Source organism: Ictalurus furcatus, chromosome 16 (genome assembly GCF_023375685.1).
Source record: "Ictalurus furcatus strain D&B chromosome 16, Billie_1.0, whole genome shotgun sequence".
NCBI lineage: Eukaryota > Metazoa > Chordata > Actinopteri > Siluriformes > Ictaluridae > Ictalurus > Ictalurus furcatus.
In genome coordinates, this window is record NC_071270.1 from 2,542,501 (window position 1) to 2,563,419 (window position 20,919).

Below are 20,919 nucleotides of genomic sequence, written 5' to 3' on the forward strand. Positions count from 1 at the left end.
CGAACAAGGGGAAGGAAGGAAGGAAGGAAGGAAGGAAGGAGGAGACCTAGACAGCGTTGGGGTGGGAGGCAGTTCTGGGTGACACTTGTGCTCAGTACAAACATTAAAGACTGTTAACACACACAAACAGGAGTCCAGTCGAGAACGTACACACCCATACATACTTTTTTTTCTTAACCAGGTAATTTGCGTGTACAGACTTCTAATGATGAGTGTATTGCATACGCTCCATATTTCCATCCTTTATGAGCCAACAGCAGAACCGTGAGACTTTGGAAATAAAAAACGTCCTGCGTAGCGTTTGAAGCTAATTTGATTAGCGCTAATAAAATTCAAAGGCTGATGTTACATTATGTATGTGTAAAGGATACACAAGAATGGTCCGTTCTTGTGGCATTCACGACTTCCGAAGTTGACTTGGGAAATTTCCACTGTCACTCTGCCTTTATACTGTGCATATAAGTGCAAGCTCGCTAAATCGCGTCAGCCATTAGATACAACAACGTAACACTTAGTAGTACCACTGAAGGAGGTGTGTCCCCTTTGTCTGTAAGTACAGTGAAGGAGGCGTGTCCTCTGTGTCTGTAAGTACAGTGAAGGAGGCGTGTCCTCTTTGTCTGTAAGTACAGTGAAGGAGGCGTGTCCTCTGTCTGTAGGTACAGTGAAGGAGGCGTGTCCTCTGTGTCTGTAAGTACAGTGAAGGAGGCGTGTCCTCTTTGTCTGTAAGTACAGTGAAGGAGGCGTGTCCTCTGTGTCTGTAAGTACAGTGAAGGAGGCGTGTCCTCTTTGTCTGTAAGTACAGTGAAGGAGGCGTGTCCTCTGTCTGTAAGTACAGTGAAGGAGGTGTGTCCTCTGTGTCTGTAAGTACAGTGAAGGAGGCGTGTCCTCTGTGTCTATAAGTATAGTAAAGGAGGCGTGTCCTCTGTGTCTATAAGTATAGTGAAGGAGGCGTGTCCTCTGTGTCTATAAGTATAGTGAAGGAGGCGTGTCATCTGTGTCTATAAGTATAGTGAAGGAGGCGTGTCCTCTGTGTCTATAAGCACAGTGAAGGAGGCGTGTCCTGTGTCTATAAGTACAGTGAAGGAGGCGTGTCCTCTGTGTCTATAAGTACAGTGAAGGAGGCGTGTCCTCTTTGTCTGTAAGTACAGTGAATGAGGCGTGTCCTCTTTGTCTATAAGTACAGTGAAGGAGGCGTGTCCTCTGTGCTGGTTAGTCTCTGTGAAAGAGGCGTGGTCTCTGTGTCTATCAGTACTAGCGAAGGAGGCATGTCCTCTGTGTCTATAAGTACAGTGAAGGAGGCGTGTCCTCTGTGTCTATAAGTACAGTGAAGGAGGTGTGTCCTCTGTGTCTACAAATACAGTGAATGAGGCGTGTCCTCTGTGTCTATAAGTACAGTGAAGGAGGTGTGTCCTCTGTGTCTACAAGTACAGTGAAGGAGGTGTGTCCTCTGTGTCTACAAGTACAGTGAAGGAGGCGTGTCCTCTGTGTCTATAAGTACAGTGAAGGAGGCGTGTCCTCTGTGCTGGTTAGTCCCTGCGAAAGAGGCGTGGTCTCTGTGTCTATCAGTACTAGCGAAGGAGGCGTGTCCTTGAACTTGAACACAGAATACTGTATCGTACATACAGCAGGCAGATTTAAAAGTGTTTTTCACACATCGGATTGTGACCACATCACACACTGAACACTAAAGAACACTAACTCCCAACGGTATCGGCAACGCCCACTGCAGAGCTACCGTAAATGAATCCCAGCGTTTCAGCGTAAGCCCAGCATGCATTTAATGGTTGAGTGACTATAACGGAGACTGCAACGACAAAAATCTGTGAACATGGAGCGAATGTTTGACTTTGGATTGGGACGGAGTCTAATTCTGATTAGAATACGCAGGTGACTGTCTGGCCTCCCACTGCAGTGTCTGGAAACTCAGACATAAGACTCCCCACCCGCTCCCCCCTCCTGCGTGTGCAACACACACACACACACACACACACACACACACACACACACACACTCTGCTGGTTTCTCAGATTTGGATTGATAAGACTTCGGCAAAGTCTGACATTAACGCCGCCTTCGATCGATAGGAAAAACAAGGCTGTAATCCTCCAAATCTGGACGCCGTCTCAAGCTCCTGAGCAGCTCTTAATCTACTTTCGGCATGTTTCACATGCACAGATGTTAAGTACAGTTTGTAAAGGACACAAGCGCTTTCTTTAACCCCCTCGACAGACCGTTTTAATACGACGTCTACCACCGTCAGCCTTTATCGCTTGACATTTAAGAGAATTTTCTCACGGCGCTTGGCGAGACAGGTGAGACCACGCAGCAGAACAGGGCACCTGTGTGCCGCATTTTCATCAAGCGATGGAACGACGAGAAGCTGCTTTCATTTCATACAAACTGCTTTAAATACGAGTCGTACGAACGCTCATTACTGAGTTTTAGTATTTAGATGTCGGTTTTATTACATCCCCAGCTCTTATTTGACTTTTTTTTTAAATTTTTTTTTTTTTTTTTACAGGATTGCAGTAATGTTATATGATTACTTCCTGAACGAAATCGGGGCCTGACACGAGTGATGTGAGGTCGAGGTAAAGCTATATAATGAAAAATAAGTGACCATGACAAGATGACAAATGCTGATGTCCTCCCTCTAGGGATCTAACGAAGAAAAAAGAAAAAAAAGAAAAGAAAAAAAAAACGCAGAACATGACTTCTTTTTTTTTTTTTTCCTTTTAAAGAACGTGTGCTCTGTGATTTATCAGGGAGCGCAGTACGCTAATCAAGCGTATTAAAACTGAAGTAAATATGCGAGGGTGACAGACACTCCCTCATAATAAAGACGGATAAATGAAACACGAGGAAAGCAAATAATACAAATCGGTGTTTAAAAACCTTTCCTTTTTTTTTTTACTGCTTATAGAGTAAGTGATTATCGTAGCATCTGCACTTGAAAAGGTCTTTGTGTGTGTGTGTGTGTGTGTGTGTGTGTGTGAGAGAATGTGTGTCTGCCTTCATCTCTGTCTTGTGTGTAAAACAAACCGAGACACGCAAATGACCGATATGCCAATGTGTCCCTGACTAAATCTGTAAATATTAAAAGCAAGCGGAGTGAGGAGGGGTGCGTGTGTGTGTGTGTGTGTGTGTGTGTGTGTGTAGCTCACTAGACCCTTTAAAACACATCAATCCATTTATTAAACATTTTTTTTTTCATTTGCCGTCGCACCACATCCTCTGTACTCAGCTCTAGAGGGGGGTCGAATATTTATAGGACGGTTCAGATGAGCTCTGAAAAGTGTGCTGTGTGTGTGTGTGTGTGTGTGTGTGTGTGTGTGTGTGTTGGTGGGGGTAGGGAGAGCAGTGAATTTCATCATTGCCTTGGCGCTGCCAGGCTTCGGCAAGTGTCAGACAGATTCTAATAAAAGTGTCTGGCCCCACGGTGGGCACCGGGCTGGCGCTTGCCGTGCCGCGGCTGACTGCTTGGTATGCGTGGAGCATGGCAGCGCTTCAGCTGTTGCTGGGGGCTCTGTGGTAAAGAGTCACACTGATTAGTTGGCATCGGCCATTGTTCGGTGCGAGACCAAACGGGGGGAGAAAATACAATTAGAGCCTGAGAGAGACGGTGAAAGAGAGAGAGAGAGACCGAGACAGAGTGCGAAAGAGAAAGAGAAAGAGAAAGAGAGAGAGAGAGAGCGTCTGAGGGGAAAAGCGATTGTTTTTGAAAAACAGCATTTCTAATGTGGGTAATTTAGCAAAATTAGATTTTTAAAAGTTGAACACTCCAGGGAGCACGTAACAAAATTAGCCGTAACACTTAATGAGCTCGGTTCGCGGAGGAAAAAAAACGAAGAAGAAGAAGAAGAAAAGAGAATCCGAGTGTACCGAGTGAACCCGGACTGCAGATCAGTCGTTAAATGTCAGGCCACCTTTCCGGCGGGTGCAGACGCCTGGGCGGCATTAGAGAAACTAATCTGCGGTTCGGTTCTGAAAGTTTGCGCTGATATTCTGAGACGAGGAGGTGTGTGGATTAATTAAGCGACAGAAACCGTACCAGGAGTCAGACTTTGTCTGGGGGGGAAAAAAAAAGACAGAGCAATGAGCGATGTGTTTACTCAATACGTGAAACCCTTTTAAGGACAAGGTGGTGAATAACGAAGGAACACGAGGAACAACATGCGTAACTGATTCATGTTTAAAACGGTACTGAGGGCTGAGGATGAACCGGGTGTCGTGCCTGGATGAAAAGAAAAGAAAAAAAAAACCCCGGAGATGTTACTTGAACGTTACAGATTACAGGACGTCCTTTTACTGCAGAAATGCCTGTTTTAAACGTCATCGACCTCCTCGTGAGTGAAGAGAAAAAAAAAAACAGTGTTTTGCTCGGCGTCGTTTGTTTTTAATTCGGAGAAGTCGATATCCGATAAGGCTTCGTTAAGAGAATCGTTAAAGTAATAATCTCTTATTGACGTGAAAGGGCGACTAGATGACACGATAGTAATCTACGCATCTTTACGCACGTTAAATTGTTGAGTAACAGAGGACGCATCGTGCTGCCTAGTGGCCTGCGAGGGAAAAACACATCAACAGCTAAACAAGTTGGACAAAATTAAAAATCTTTATTTTAAAGTTTTATTGAACAACCTCTACAAGCCGAACACAGATTCGTTACAGAACATGCGGCGCGATGAAAGCTGCGTGGGGGGAAAAAACAACAACAACAACAACAACAACAACAACAAAGCGAAGAAAGGCGTTGTCTAGACTGCAAACTGCTGTAACAGCAGCTTTCCGCCAGGTCTAACTGCTTCACCGTCCCTGGTTCCTTTTAGTCCCTGTTCCTAGGACATCGGTCGGCGTCCTGCCTCGCTCTCCTGCGTCGCCTCAGGAGGAAAGTTCGAAGAGTCGCTCTTGCCCTCCGCCCAGGTCCCAAGAGCCTAACCCGTGATTTTGCATTCACTCAGCTCACAAGTTAGGGTCTCAGGGAACAGGAGAAGTACAGCATGGTCCGAAGAGGTGCAGGGGTTAGAGTGTGTGGGGGGGAAGAACCAGGATCCTGTCTCTCTCTCTCTTGCACTCTCTCTCTATCATGCACACACACACACACACACATTCTCTTTCCTGTGTGGCTGCTCTTTGTTCAGCGTCCGGCTCTGTTCGTCTCGGCGGGCCAAAGCTCTGTCTGGTACCGTACAACAACACCGGCCCTCTGCAGACGGATCAGGATATAAACACACACACACACACACACACACACACACAAAATCCCCCCTCCTCTCCACCCCGATATTTCACCCGATAACGTGTCCTGCATTCCACGCTAGTCGCTAAAATCCGAACGCTGACCCGACCGGACGAAAGCAGGCGACGCGACCGATAAAGAGCAAACGAGTTTTTAAAAACGAACACGCCTTTTCAGACTTTTGCATTTCTCCGTCGAAAATGCAGCGGCGAGTCCGTGGCACCCTGCGCTGCGCTAACTAGCCTTTGTTGGCTGAGGTAAGCCCCCAGTCAGACGGTCAGTCTCTCTCTCTCTCTTTCTCTCTCTCTCTTCTTTGTCTTCAGAGCCACAGCATTGGTGTGCATCTCTCACCTTGCTGATCTGCTGCAAGCAGCTTGTATGGAAAGGCAGAGGTGCAGCTCAGACACAGAGAAAGGGGGAAGGACTCGGGATTCGCGCCTCTCGCAAACGATTCCGTATCAGCAAAAAAAGAAAGAAAGGAAAGAAAAAAAAAAAAGAAAAAAGTGCGAGCCCGCTGATCGGCGGCGGCTGCAGTTCTCCTCCGCTCCCCCTCTACTCCCCCCAACCTGCACTCATTTAACTCAGACACACAGCCACTGCGACACCCCCCCCCCCACCCCGACCCCCCCCCTTTTTCCTTACGACAGTGGCGCGCTCCACTCTGGACCGAAGTTGTCATTTAGATGCGATCACCAGATCGATCGGCAGAGACGACAGCGCCGGCTTTCTCACCGCCTTCTCTCTAGTCCCGACATCAGACTGGCCCGGCATCAATTTCAAAAGCGCACGCGCCAGCCGAAACGCCGCTTTTCGCCACGCTTGCACACAAAAACACAGACTCTCACACACACACACACACACACACACACACACACCACTAACAGACTCCTCCCCCCACAAACAATCAGCCTGCTTCCTCCTCCTCGAGGGAACACGGAATGAGCGGACGCTGCCGGAAATGAGAGCGGCTCGACGCGCGCCTTAAACGACCCCTCCTCCCTGCCTCACATGCACACGGGCACGCCGACAGAGCCGACATGTATGATTTGTCATTTCAGAGTAACGGTAAAAGGTAAGAGGAAAGAGAGTGTGAGAGAGCATGCGAGAGAGAGAGAGAGAGAGAGAGAGAGAGAGAGAGAGAGAGGAGAAGGTGAGCGAGCTATCCCAGACAGAGGCAGGTCACTGAGGTGGGACAGGAGTGTGTGAGGTGATGAGGCAGTCGTCTACCTCCAACACCCACCCTCACCCCCACCCCCACCTCCTCCTCTCCTCTCCACCCCCACCGCCATCACACCACCATCAGCGCAATCGCTTTCTCTCTCTCTTTCTCTCTCATGCACCCCAATGACGGAAACGCCCCCCCCCCCCCCACTCACACATCTTTTCCCTCAGCGACCCCCTCCCCTTTTCCTCCTCTCCTCCTTTCATTTCTCCTCCAGGTTGCCGCACCTGTCTGGCACAGAGTCTCTTCGGCGCCTCGGCGTGTCTGAGATCTAGTCGGCAGCGGCGTGCTGCGCTGAGCGCCCTCCCTCTCCTCTCCTCTCCTCTCCTCTCGCTATATCCTCCTCTCCTCTCGCTATATCCTCCTCTCCCTCTCCTACTCGCTCTCACTCGCTCAATCTCGACTGCTGCAAAGCCTTCGTCCTGCACTGATCAATCCCTTCCTTTAGGGTGGGGGGGGGGAAGCGTTTGCAAAATGCATGCGCATACACAAGACACGCAGCCGGGGGTTGGGCAGCTAGCTCGCTGTTGCCACACACACACGCAGAAACGCACGCACGCACACAGAAGGTGTGTTAAAATATTGGGAGCACATTTAAAAACAAACAAACACAAAGCGATATGATGTGATGATATCTGGCGGGAAACGTAATCTAAAAAGTACGTGTGATCGTTCCAGGATTCACAAACTCACACGGTACAGTACGTATATATAAAAAGAAATTCCTCACGGTCGTTCAAAGCAGGTTTGCCGCTACTGACGAAGCACGGAAGGCTTGAATGTTTGGTGGAACGTATGAACTGGTCTGACTCTGGGAAGCATAACTTTCCTTCACACGCAGCGCAGTGCCACGTGACAAAACCACTGCAGTTTATCAAACAACACTTAGGGGGGGAAAAAAGAAGAAGAAAAGCTCATAAAATCCTTCGGTCAGAAAGCAGCCATAAGCGGTTTTTTTTTTTTTGCATGGGGGGGGGGAGCGCAAAGGAGCAAAGCCCAGTCAGTCGTGGAGTCGGAATCAATTCTCGGAGGAGCAGACACGTTTGATGAGATAGAATGATGGTTGATTTATCTGTCTGGGAGCGCTTCGGGACGGCCCCGTCTTAATCTCGCAACCTGTGACCTTCTCTCGCTGCTCCCTGCGGCGCGGATAGGGGTCGTGACCCTTACGCTGACAGCCGGTCATTGATTATGTGCTTAATGCAAACGCCGAGGATGTCGACCGCACTGCAATGCAGAGCCTGGCGCGCACGCATACACACACACACACACACACACACACACACACACTGAATGGTCTTGCTGAGGGACTGCGGTTCAACCTAATGCAGATCTGACAGGAGACTCCGCCGATATGAGAGCACACCGTACTGGTTCAAACCTCAGGATGAAGAAGTGTGGCAGTGTGTGTGTGTGTGTGTGTGGTGTGCACCAACGAGGGCTGGTGAAATCAGCAGGGAAACCTTGAAGGAGTGATGGTGATCAATCAACTCTATTACCGCCGTGGCAGTGTCTGGGCCGGTGGCCAAGCTTATACACACACGGGCCGTCAGCAGAGGGCCGCCGCCTCTCTCTCTCTCTCACACACACACACACACACACACACACACAATCCAGACAATGAAGTGCGGCTGAGTCCTCACACACATTACACATTAGAGGCGACCATTAACCCAAGCGCAAACGTGTAAACACTCTCACACACACACACATACACACACGTGCGCGAGACAGACACCCGTAGACTCGAGGTGCTCAGCTCACCGCCATTTTGTTGAGAAAAGAGCATTCTTGACGCCGCGGGAGCCGACACTCGCATTTCTGCACCGTGTGACACGGGTTTACGACGTGAGCGCACGAGGTTGCTACTATAAAGGATCGAGAGAGAGAGAGAGAGAGAGAGAGAGAGAAAAGAGCGCTAATTTCCTGCACTCTCTGAAGTGAGAAACTCCAGATGGTTTATTCGCTGCAACTTCAGGATAATCTCTTCCTATTTAGCAGACGACTCTACTTATTTCTAGAAAGATTACAGCGGTCCGTCAATTTCCAGCCTGACGTTAGTGAGAACAAAACGCCGATGAAGGCGTTAACAATCTTATATTTGTTTTACAATAATCTCATCATCTCAGAAATAGGATCTAAATTCGCCTGTACTGAAGGTGATATGATTCATACGCATGTCGTCGATGTATCGCTTACGTTATATTATTAGTCGTAGATAAGGACGGAAGGAGCGGCTGTTTAACTTCCGGAAATCACGAAGACACCACGCTGTATAGACGAGACGTGACAGGAAACGTCTCATGCTTTCTGACAGACAACAACAACAACAAATGAGCAGAAATTAAATCTGGAGAAATCCGTGTTCTAGAGACATCAATAATTAAATAAGTTAATTAATAATCTACGAGAAAATAAATGTGTGAATGTACACACGAGAGAGTAGTGACATGGAGAAGAGGGTTGTGCGTGAGCCTCTTCCTCTCCACACACACACACACACACACGCACACAGAGCAGCATTAATGACCATCGTGTCTGGTCCCTGCAGAAGACAGTCCAGTCTGCAGCCGCTGATCAATCCCATCGATTTGTCCCAGGGGTCAAAGGTCATGGGTGTATTGATAGAAGAAAGTGCTTTATGCAGCAAGGCCAGTCCTGACTCCAGACAGATCAATGACGCCTCAGTCACATACATCACATGTGTATTTATTTCCCATCAAATAATAAGATTTGGACTTGCATTTGATTACCCGGTCTGTCTCTACGGCGCGGCGTACCGAGCACCTCGGCCGGAACCCGTCTCACTCGTTCACCATCGCTGCACTCCTTCTCCGCACCGGCGATGCTCAGGTCATGGTCAATGATGCTCTGGGTGAAGGGCGGCGGGCTAAGCGTTCAATTACGCACACAAACTAACAATCGATGACGTACGAGAAGGCGCGACTGACGCAGCGCACCTACAAATAATCCATGCACGTACCGAAGCACGTGAAAACACGCTGATGTATACGAGGAAAATGGAGAATGTTATCAATAAAGCTTTAAAGCGCTACATGTCCTGTACCTGTTTCGGACAGCGGATGGATTTCCTTTAGTTATGAGAAACACGAGCAATCGATTCCTTACGCTTCCTTCATAAACATTTCTAGCGCTGTAAGAAACGTGATTACTTTTCCTGTCTTAACCGTCTCTCCAAACGCTTTCTTCCTTTCTTACGTTTGAAAGATCGTTAAACCCCATTACTTTTACAACAGGAATAAACGAACAAACAAACAAACAGAATATCCATAACTGTATCCAAATTTATTTATTTTTATATAACGAAAATTTTCTACGATATTTCTATTTCTACGTTTGTTTTTGGTTTTTTTTGTAAAAAAAATTTGAACTAAATTTTTTTTTATATTCTACAAAATTTAAACAATTCACTCCGAAAGGCAAATATTTAATTTTATTTAAAAAATTTACATTTTACAATTTTAAAAAGCTGTATCCGATCAAAGTTTGTAATAACTACAAATATTGTGGTATAATGTTTTGTTTTTTTTAAAAATAATTTTAAGAGGAAGGAAGGAAGGAAGGAAGAAGAAGAAGAAAAAAAGCTGCTAGTTTTGTAAGAACTAGTTTTGTAGGCGGAGGAATACAAGTCGAATATCCCTAGTCCAAACTGGTGAATAATTTGAAAATAAATTCACATTTGAGAATTAATAATGATTAATAAGAATTATGAGATAATTACGGATTTTTTTATTTGATTCAGGTTTTCTTTCCAAAGCTGTAACGTGACTGTGAACTCAATGAACGGCCATCGTTTTTTCTTTTTCTTTGCGTAAGTATCATTTTTGTCTTTTCCTCAAATCAAACAAAAAGTTTTTTTAAAGCAAGAACTCTGGAATGCTATTAAATCCCCATTAACACACACACACACACACACACACACACACACACGAGGCTATTTGTTTGAGGTGCGGATTCGCAGAGGAGTGAAACAAAAGTGTCTTCTTCCCTGCCCTATCTAATCCCGTAATTTATTTGTTCGGCTATCACATAAATCGAAGCCCAGCTGTAACCAATGAGTTGTAGCTCGGCCGGCCGCGCCAGCTGGATCCGATTCTGCTGAGGCGACGGGATTTTTTTTTTTTGACACGCTTCGCTCTGCTACATCTGGAGGAACCATCGGGGTTCAGAGAAGTGAGGAGGAAAAACTTAAAACAAACTCCTGCGAGTTCTCTTCTCGGTGTCTGTCTAGTTTCAAGCGTCGGCTTCTCTTTCGGGGGTTAACGACAACAAAACAACCTGTTAAGACCAGGGTTTAGTGGTTTGTCAGTGGTTGTCATTGTTTCCACAGCGGGAAAAAAAAAAAAAAAAAAAAAAAAAAACTTTCCTAAAGTCAGATTTACGGCGGGATAAAGATCCGGGATGATAGACAGAAAAGCTGAGCCGAGTCCAAAGAGGAGGGAGTTAGATGTAAAGCCAGGGATTTGGCACTTCTTCAGTCAAGATAACTAAATAAATAGACTTTCTGCAGGTCAATTGAAAAAAAAAAAAGAAAAAGAAAAAGAAAAAGTTAAAACATATAGAAAGCAATTTTTTTTTTCCAGCTGAGAAAAACTTAAAAAAAAAAAAAAAAAAAAAGAAAAAAAAAAGACCTGCAACAACTTGACACACTTTAAAAAAAAGAAAGAAAAGTTTTTAAAGTTTGTTCATTATTTTTAAAGGGTCATTATTTTTCAGTGTAGAGAAGGGCGAGATGGCAAAATTATCCCGACAAATCTTGAAAGGTTTTTTTTTTCTATCAGTGGCCATGACAGGTACATATATTTATATATATATATATATATATATATATATATATAAATATATATAAAAGAAAGCAGTTCATGGAGAAAATAAAAACAACTGGTACAAATTTCCAAGTGAGTAACATATTAAACATTAAAGCAATGTACATTCTGTACTTTTATGAAAAGTCAGAAGTTTAAAGTGAGAGGCGGGGTAAACGCTTATAGGTTTTCAGTGTAGAAGATCCAAGAAAAATGCTCTTACTTGTTAGAACTTCTAGCCATTTTGTTGTGAGCTCGTTTTTGGAAATTGTGTCAGTGGTACAAGGAGCTGGCCGTTTGTTTGTGCTTTAATTAATAGCTGTTAACTCTGATTTTAGCCTACTGGCTCTTTAGAAATACACAGTAACATAAAGGAACAATAAAAAAAAATAAATAAAAAAAACAAGCCCAGTGAATCTGGAGCAGGGGGAAAGGGGAAGAAAAAAAAAAGCGGTGGATGTAAATCTCCTAAGGCTTTTACTGAGACAGTTCCAAGAGAAACCTAATCACCGAGCTGCTGAGAATCCCAGCCATTTAAGGAAACACACACACGCATACACACACACACAAGGCATGGGTATTTATGTAATGGATCTACACATAAATTCCACATCAGTTTCTCCGATCTCTCCTCTGATTCAATTCATATTCGTAATTGTGTTTCTGCCGCCCGAGTTTTCAAGTCAAAACACTCATTTACAACGTCTCGCTGTACTGATGAATGATTCTCACTGACTCACGCTCCTAAATCAATTTGGCTGACATTCGACAGGTCTAACTTCATGGCAGTGGAACGACGCGACAGATTTCAGAAAACCTCCTCCGTATTTTCTCTCCTCTCTCTCTCTCTCCGGTCGGCTCGGATGTGCTTCGCAAGCAGTGGCGTGCAGCCAAAGCGACCCAGCGTCCTCGTTCTGCGGAGACAGCGGCCGTGTCGTGCTGAGCGAGAGAGGGAGGAACGAAGGTTCGGGACGAGTCGTCCTGTATGCCTGAGCGCTGCACGCTATACTCCACGCTGACGCTTTCCCGCGAGTGACGCGAGGCCGTATATCAAAGACGGACGCAATACGCCGAGGAGACCGAGACCCGGTTCCAAAGTCACGCTCCGTACGTCCTGTTTAGGTCTGGATTGTGTCTGTAAATCACTGCTTTGGAGCGCTGGGTAGAATGACAAGGCCTCGTGGGATGGAGAAAGCCTTCACTGAGGCTAAGCAAACACACGAGGCAGTGAAGGATGAGAACGGCTCCCTCATGTAAGCCGGGTCGGTGTGTGCCGATATCCAAACCTCGGCTTAAAGTGGTTTGTCATGTTATTATTAATAACGATGTGTGGTTTGGTGAATGGATGAATGGAAATGCAATGTGCTCCTTAAATGTGGACAAAACAAGGAATTTCAACAGAGAGTTGTTGTCCGTTTTATTTTTTTCATTAGGAAAACACACACACACAGTCACCGAAAGACGGACTGCATTCGTGCGTGCTATTTTTACAAGTGTCTCAAGTCCGTGTCGTCAAACGGCAAGCGCGTTAAACAGAGGACTGGTTGATGCGCCGATCCTTTTGTTCAAACCGAGAAAATCACCACAGCGCTCTGGCAAACTGTTGTGCAATTTGCACTTCGATCCCACGATCTCAGCTTAGCCTATTTACGTCTAGTTTTTATTCTAGACATTTTGAGAAATGGAGTAATCGAGCGAAGTGAAGTAATCCACCTAATCCCGGTTCATAATTACCTGCAAGTGTATTTCACACTCGTCCTCTCGATCGCTGAGGATAACGTGTTATGGGTGTTTCAGCGACACGGGCTTAGAAAGAAAAAAAATAGAGGCGAGGCGGCGCGTCAGCGGGGCTGCGCCGTTACCGAGGAAACAGGAATCGGCATTTTTTTGGCTCGGAATTCTTTGAACGATAAAAACACTCACCGACAAATTTATTAGCAATACTTGTATGCATGCATGTTCATGCAATTATCCCGTCAACCAATCACATGGCAGCAGCACAGTGCAGGAATCTGAATCTTTTTGTTGGGGGGGGGGGGGGGGGGGGTGCTACTGCCCCCACTGTAGCCTCAGAATCCTGTTTGTGGTTGACATAAGTGGAACCCAGAGCGGTTTTCTGCTGTTGTAGCTCCACAATATATATAGTGTAGATCTATGTCACTGATAGAGCTAGGTAGAGCAAAACCTACAGTCTGGGTGAGAAAGAAATCAGCCCCTGATAAACTGATATAAACGTGGATGTAAACAATGAGACAACAGCTTATGCCTGCTAGTCACATAATATATGATATATATTGATAACCACAAGCCGGCCATGGCGTACCTATACCTATGCATATTCGGGCTGTGTCTCAAATACACTGTTTATGATACCGATATTAAGTAAGCACGCCGATCGTATCAGACATTACCCCGAGTATGTGCACATGAGTAAAACTGAAAACTAGCCGTATAATGATGCTGACCTTCAGCTCCTGATGTAAAAGAACATTTTTGACTTGATGCCTCTCGCAAGTACTGATGTACGCTTTAACCTCTGCGGGCGTGTGAACTCGGAGAAAATTACATACCTTCAAGATAAATGCAGGAACAGAACGGATCGAGACATAACGCTACCTTTTATCATCAATAATATCTTAGAAGGCCTTCAGGACTGATGTGCGAAGAGCGCTGGGGTTCAGCCCGTGTGTTTATATTGTAGGTGCACTATTACGTTACAGCCAGGGCGTGCTGTGTACTGTACGTAAACACAGCAGCGGATTAAATCTCCAACAACAAAAAAAAAATAAACCCTGCCAAATACCGCTAATTGAGAGCGTGGGCTCTCCCCCTCGAGAAGGGGAAAAGTTAATTAACCCGCCGCATTAAAGGAAACCGTAATGTGAACTCCGCTGTCACGTCGTATTAAGCGGTTAAGAGGCTTGTGCGCTCGGAAACTTTTTTCCCTCCATGTTTAAAAGTGTACGCTACAAAACCGTACGCCCCCCCCCCCCCCAAATACTTGCGTAATACTTTACGTTTGAATTCATGAATTATTTCGAGGAAGGCGGCGAACGCTTACCGAGTGCACACGACGGTGAAAGAGCATTTAGGATGTTTAATTAAACATCGGCATTAACGTAAAAACCCACTGTTGGGTTAATTTATCTGGCTCGGTGAAGCCATTTGTCGGTACGTAACGTAGCCGTGTAGCTTATACACACGACCGCGTTAAACGCGAACCTCTCGAGGCCGGCGGGTTCCGCCAGAGTTTCCGCCGGCTTACTCGCGAGGTTAATCACGAATCTCTCCGCATCGCGCAAACGTTGAAAGAATTTTAACGAGCGAGATACGATCATAAGAATGCTACAGCTACAGACTCCGCCCACGCTGTTCTAACCTTTCAGACTTTGTAAGGAAAATTAAAAGAAGACTGAACTAGAAATCTAGGCATGTCCTTCGATTTGACGTCAGAGATTTCTATGATATAATAAAACACTTTGAGATATGCGCTTATAGGAGAATAATCCAAGTCGGGGTAGTGTGAAAGTATTTTCCCATAACAGCACGTCCCAAAGCATTTTATTCCGCTTATACCACAGCAATGATTCTTTTTTTTTTTTTAATATGTTTTATTTTATTCATGAATAATGTCATACTGTACTTTTTAACCATTTACAGTTACGTTTAAAGTAATGGAACGTCCATGAAACAAGTAAGTTCCTGTTATCACTTACATTATATCAGCTCATGAAATCAGTAAGGGAACTCTGAACTACAGTTCCCAACAGCCACTGCTTCATTGTCACATGACCACCTGCGCCTGATTCACGTTCCTGCTAATTAGCACTCTTGTATATAGTCACAGTTTGCAATGCCTACTCTGTCTCACGTTATCGTCTCACTATACCTTTGTCTATGCTGCCGTATTTTGTTTCCTTGTTGTAGAGTGTTTCGTATGTTTGTTTGTTATTAAATGTTTAAGAACCTGCGCTTGCTTCCGTCTCTACCTTTGAATCGTGACAGTTGTAAACAGTCGTTCCTCACTACTCTAGTAGTACTTGTAACCGCCTGTTACAAAGTGCTGAAACTGGAGACTCCTTCCATGAATGCTAAATAACCATGTCCTAACATAAAGCTGCAATGGTTATAAGTTGATCTTTGATTTATTAAAAAAAAAAAAAAAAAAAAATCTGTTACTATAGAAACGTACTAGAGCGAGTGCTTGAAATCAAACCTATCATTCCTGACCAATCAGATTCGAGAACTCGACAAGATCGTAGCTAAGAACCCTTAACGATCCGTTTACTAAAGAGTAAATACGTACTTTCAATACGTACGTGCGGTCTACACTTGGACAATTAAGTTCAATCACAAAAACTGTTCTGAGCAACATAATGTTAGTTTAATGTAGTTAGTTTGCAACGGCTTCTCACTGCGAAGCGCGACGGCGTCTTATTAGACCCTAATCGCTTCGGTATACGATCAGAAAGTGAAGAAACAGGAGGTAAAAGTGAGAGGAAATGGGAAACATCTGGTCAGATCCAACCTCAGGGACAGGCAAAGCTTTCTACAAATGAAAACTCATTAAAAGACTAATCACACACATGACTTGAAAGTGAGACGCACCCACCGCTTGACATTCAAAAGCTGTTACACCAGCACTTGTAGGAAATTAATGTATATCACACGCTCAGACTCCCAAATTCAAATTCCCTGCAAAGTCTTAACTCTGTGTAACAAACGGAGCTTTTTCCTCGAGGAAAGGTGAGCTAAAAATACGTCTTTACAGCAAAGCTCCTTGTTTGCGGGATGTTTCCATCAGGACGAGGTCTCGCTGGACGACATGAGTGTACTCCAAGGAAAGCTAGAAGGTTGTACAGTTAACTCCCATGGTGTAATTCTAAACCATACAACCTACTACCTCAACCTGGATGCACACGGTTTCTTCTTGTATCCAGGGTCTGCTCCGTAGTCTGGCGCTTCAGATCTGGAGCTTGAAATGGAAAATAAGCTCACAGCAACTAACACATATAGCACAACACTCGTTTAAAAAACAGAAAAGATTTACCAGGGATTTTCTGATGATTAAGGGGATGGCGTGTACTGTTCCGCTGAGCTTTCCTCATGACGGGTATTAAATTTAAAGAGAAACCAAAACGTCCCACTACGGAACATAAATACTCCACTGCTATTAAACTGGGCAGAAAATGGCTGATTGCACCACAGTGACAGAGACCCACAGAAGCGAGCTTGGGTTGCTAGATTCGCCACAAGATCGGATCTACGGGTTTATGACAAGTGGTTCGTCCTCGGAAAAAAAAAAACAACAGCAAAACAAACTAAATAAAAACAACAAACGCAAAAATGTCTACGTCACAAATTCCCGACGCTATTCGAGAAAGAAACATTTTATTCTTTTGAAAAAAAAAAAAAAAAAAAGACGAGACAAATTACGACAAAAGTAGCTGGACGAAACTGTTAGAACTTAAACTCGCACGTCGACAGACTCGTCTTTTCTCTCGGGTGCGTGTCGAGCGATTACGCCCGGGTGCGAGAAGACACCTCGTGATGCTCTCCTGCTAGACATCTCATCTGTAGTGTACGAGATTACGGTGGAAAGCTTACCTGATGTAGCACGGCTCTGGAAACGTATCGCTCGCACGCACGCAGCTCGTCGCACTGAAAAAACAAACAAACAAACAAAGATCGTTATCGATCATCAGTCACAACATCAGACAAAACACTTTAGAATTGTGGCGCTGCCGGATGTATCACTGTAATCACATAGTCATAACTACCGTATTTCTGATGCGTTACTTATACGTTACGTTTGTAGAAGTGGTTTGCATGCGTAAGAAAACAGTCTATCTATCTATCTATCTATAATATAACGTTTCTAGCCTTTCAACTTAAATAAATTAAGCAATGCAGGATACAATCAGATGTGCAGTTCCACTGATTACTAATCACTCCAATTTTTTTCCATTCGAAACACAAAGAATCACCCAAGTTCAGCAGGGATCTGCTCTGGCAGCCAGTTGTGAGTGTGTATGCAGTGTGCTTTAACATGGTAACACTGCACACAGAGTGGTTTTACCACAGAGCAAAGAAGCTGCCTGGGCAGGAAACCTGCCAAACCGTATTGTCATGAACACAGCTAATGTTCAGTCGCCGAACATTCAAGTGAGAATTGAGACATTCACGTGGATTCGAGACGACCGGTGCCAGGGTTTTTATAACAATGGCAAAGTCTGTGCCAGCTTACCAACACTTCACCTATTCATCTGGACTTTTAATGCGTTTTTCTTGTTTGAATGTTTTAAAGCGTTCGCCTCCTCTAACACGCTTTCTTCCCGATCCGAGAAGAAAAAGTCGCACGATTTGGTAAAAAAAATAATAAAGAAAAATGAAACAAATACGAGCGCCGCGCCAAATCTAAATCAGCCCGGGATAGGATCCAGAGATCTCGGTAAATTCAGGTAAAGGTCTGTACTGTGCTGCGCCGTCCGCCATTTTCTCAGGCATCGAAAGGCAGGGGGGAAAAAAAAAAGGAAAGAACTCTCTCTGCTTTCCAAGTTTCCCTTCTCTCTCTCTCTCTCTCTCTCTCTCTCTTTCTCTTTCTTTCCCTCTATGACTCTCTGTCCTGGCACCGTAACAAAACCTCAGCCAAAAGGTCAAACAGTTCTCCCGTTCGGGATCGGAAAAGCGTTCCACCGAACCGTTCGGCTAACGGTGTGAAGACATCTTTTGTCTAAATCAAAACCCTTAGCCCTGCCTACCCCAAAAATCCGGCAACCTCCGGGGGAGAAACAGAGGGGAGGGAGCGGGTAGGAGTGGTGTTGGGAGTCATGGCAACCTCCACCTGGCATGCTGCCCGTCATCGGTGCACAGAGTGTGAGCGCCGGCTTGCGTGACGGAGAACAGGAATGCTCTGCTCCGTCCAAAGTCGGTCTGATATTTTCACGGCCAGCGGTTCAGTTTCATGCGCAAGTGCCAGAACCGAAGTCATGTAAACGAGGCGGTATCCTGGATCGACACCGCACAAATGTCTGGCAAAAAAAAAAAAAAAAAATTATAATTACAAACTTAATTTGCTGGAATTCCTACCAACTGCATGAGATCTTGTTACACGGGTAGCTGTTGCCGATTGCTGGCCAGACTTCCACAAACACAGACAAAGGCACACAAACGCACGCTCGGAACCCGGCCGTGTAAATCTGCGGCTCCGGTTGCAGACGGCACGTGAGGCAGACGCTCAGACCCCCAGAATGTGTCCTGAATCTTAACTTGTCCCGAGAGTGCACGATCGGTGAGTCACTGCCGGATTACTACCTTTCCCCAAGCGACCGAATGCTAACGTATTTCAAACCCCCATTAACACACTTCCACTCCTCTGTCTTCGAAATTAAAATACAGTCGACTGGGATATGCGTTACAGACCATAATACTCCGTTCTGTCCAGGCACGTTATCGCGCTTCTGAAATAATCTGCTTCCAGTGCGCTTTGAAGCGCTGAAATCTAATTGAGCGATTGGCTAATTATCAGCCGATTAACCGGACGCCGATGTGAAATGACTATAAAAAAAAGAATCTTAATGACTTTTCGCAGTTAATTCGAGTAACATCATCGATTCAGTGTCACATTATATAGACCGGGCGTGTCAGATTGCGATCCTATACGTCCGCTGAAGAGCGTCTGCCTCGGCTCACGTAGCCGGTTACCTAAATAAAGACCTCTCGTACGTTCGGCGTGTTTAGAGAACGAAAACAAATCTGTATCTCCGGAGCAGGACGGAAAAGATGCGATATAGGTCAGTAAACGCAGCAGACGGCTAACTAATATTCCTCGCCCTGTATTTGTTCAGCTTTCCAGATAAACCGTCCTGGGATCTGTCGTTAGTTTGGATAAATCTTAAGAAATACCGGTAAAACAAGTGACTTCGGTGACCGAGTTTAGATAAGAACCATGAGTACGGGGAGGAGGAAAAAAAAAAAAAAACCCCCACACATCTCCAACAGGTTATGAAGAGTCTTTGTGGAATACTTGTAGTGAAAAGCTCATATTGGAAGTTTGTTTTCCTTCTCCCTGTGCCCCACTCAGACTTGGGATTCCATTCAATAACCTTAAATCACTTCGGTTTTGAACTCTGTACCCTCCTCTACCGGCAACAAATAAGTCTAATCGTTCGCTTGAGAGTTTCTGATTCCGACCTGATACGTCCGGCCTTTTTATTTCCCCTAACTGACAGATGAGCATCTAAGAGTTCTCTCCAGAAACAAACGTTCCGTGGACCGAACGGGAAAGAATCAGTGGCGATACTTTCAGACCAACATTCCACAGAGACATGCGTGCCAGGCCTTGGCCCTGTGGAATCCAGCCCGCAAAACTCGATATGTGGATTCAATTACCCTGAGCCCGTCTGCTTTGTGCCTGCATCGGCAGATAGCATCGGAGCGGACACTCTTCTACTCCCGCTGCCCGTAGACCAGAACAAGGGATTATCGGAACGTGCTTTATTTTAAGACGTAATATCTCGGCTGGGGACGACAAAGGACGAGGAGCCAGTTTTGTTTATTTCTCTGAACTCGTAACAGCAAAGACGACTGGTAAAGATACGCGTGTTTGTTTACATAAAAATGTGTTCTATATTGCCAAATGCCATTTTTTATGATTATATTGGGGACTGGGAAGGAGTCGAGCGAAAAGTAGGACAAAAAATGTATTTCCATTGAACAAAATTCGTAGGAATTTCCTGCTAACAAGAAAAAGCAGTTCCATTCCCACATATTAAAACAACCACAAACCTGCCTGAACCATTTCATGAGTAGACTTGTGAGAATTTCACCAGTTTCATTAGTAACACTGTGATTAAAAGATAAACCAACGCACAGTGTCAACTTATACTCCTTACACACCCAGCACCTCTCAGTGGGTCTGGATTTACACTGTTCCTCGCTCTCTTGAACACAATACTTTTCCTATTAGTCTCACTGTAGTTATCGAATCATTCACAGTTGCCAAATAATACGCTTCCAGATGAATAAATAAAAAATAAGCTTGAGTGGGTGAAGAAGTGCGGAACAAAGACAACGACAGAGGCGCGTATCGTAAAGATGATGTTCAGAAATAAGCTACATGGTGGAAAGTTTCCCGAAATGATGGACCAGGTGTTCAGGCGAGGTCGGGTGTGGTGGCAGTGAAGGTGATAAACTCTTTTGAGATCTTGAGAAGTTTCTCCTTCGTGCGTTTCCGGATTGGCCGCAAAGCTCCACTCCCTGACGTGCTGAAGTCATGCGGTTCATTCTGATAACTCACCCATATGACAGGTCTCATGACTCACTCAAGGCCGTCCACCGTGGAGCAGAATCTAATTTGAGCGCTGAAAACCACTTCCACGTGTGTTTTTCCTTATATAAACATGGACGGCAAATTAGAGGAAATAATGGTGACTGTGGTATGCCGTGGGCCGCGTTTATTTCTTGTCCGCTTAGACGTAAGCAAATCGATGCGTACAAAGTTCTCCTGACTATGAGGAAACATTCCTATTTCTAAGGCATGAGGTCTCAGTGAATGGTTTGATGAGTCTATAGCATTCGCAGTCACCAGATTTCAACCTAACTGAACGCGAGTCAGACGACGGTCTTTGATG

General features: G+C 45.1%; 1 long non-coding RNA gene across 1 annotated transcript in view; it reads right to left on the bottom strand.

Annotated features, from left to right (window-relative positions):
• LOC128620103 (uncharacterized) overlaps positions 1–20,919 on the bottom strand; it is a 52,429-nt gene that overhangs the window by 3,658 nt on the left and 27,852 nt on the right. The window contains exon 2 of the long non-coding RNA XR_008388075.1: positions 16,895–16,948. This is a non-coding gene — a long non-coding RNA (uncharacterized LOC128620103). The remainder of the gene's footprint in view (positions 1–16,894; positions 16,949–20,919) is intronic.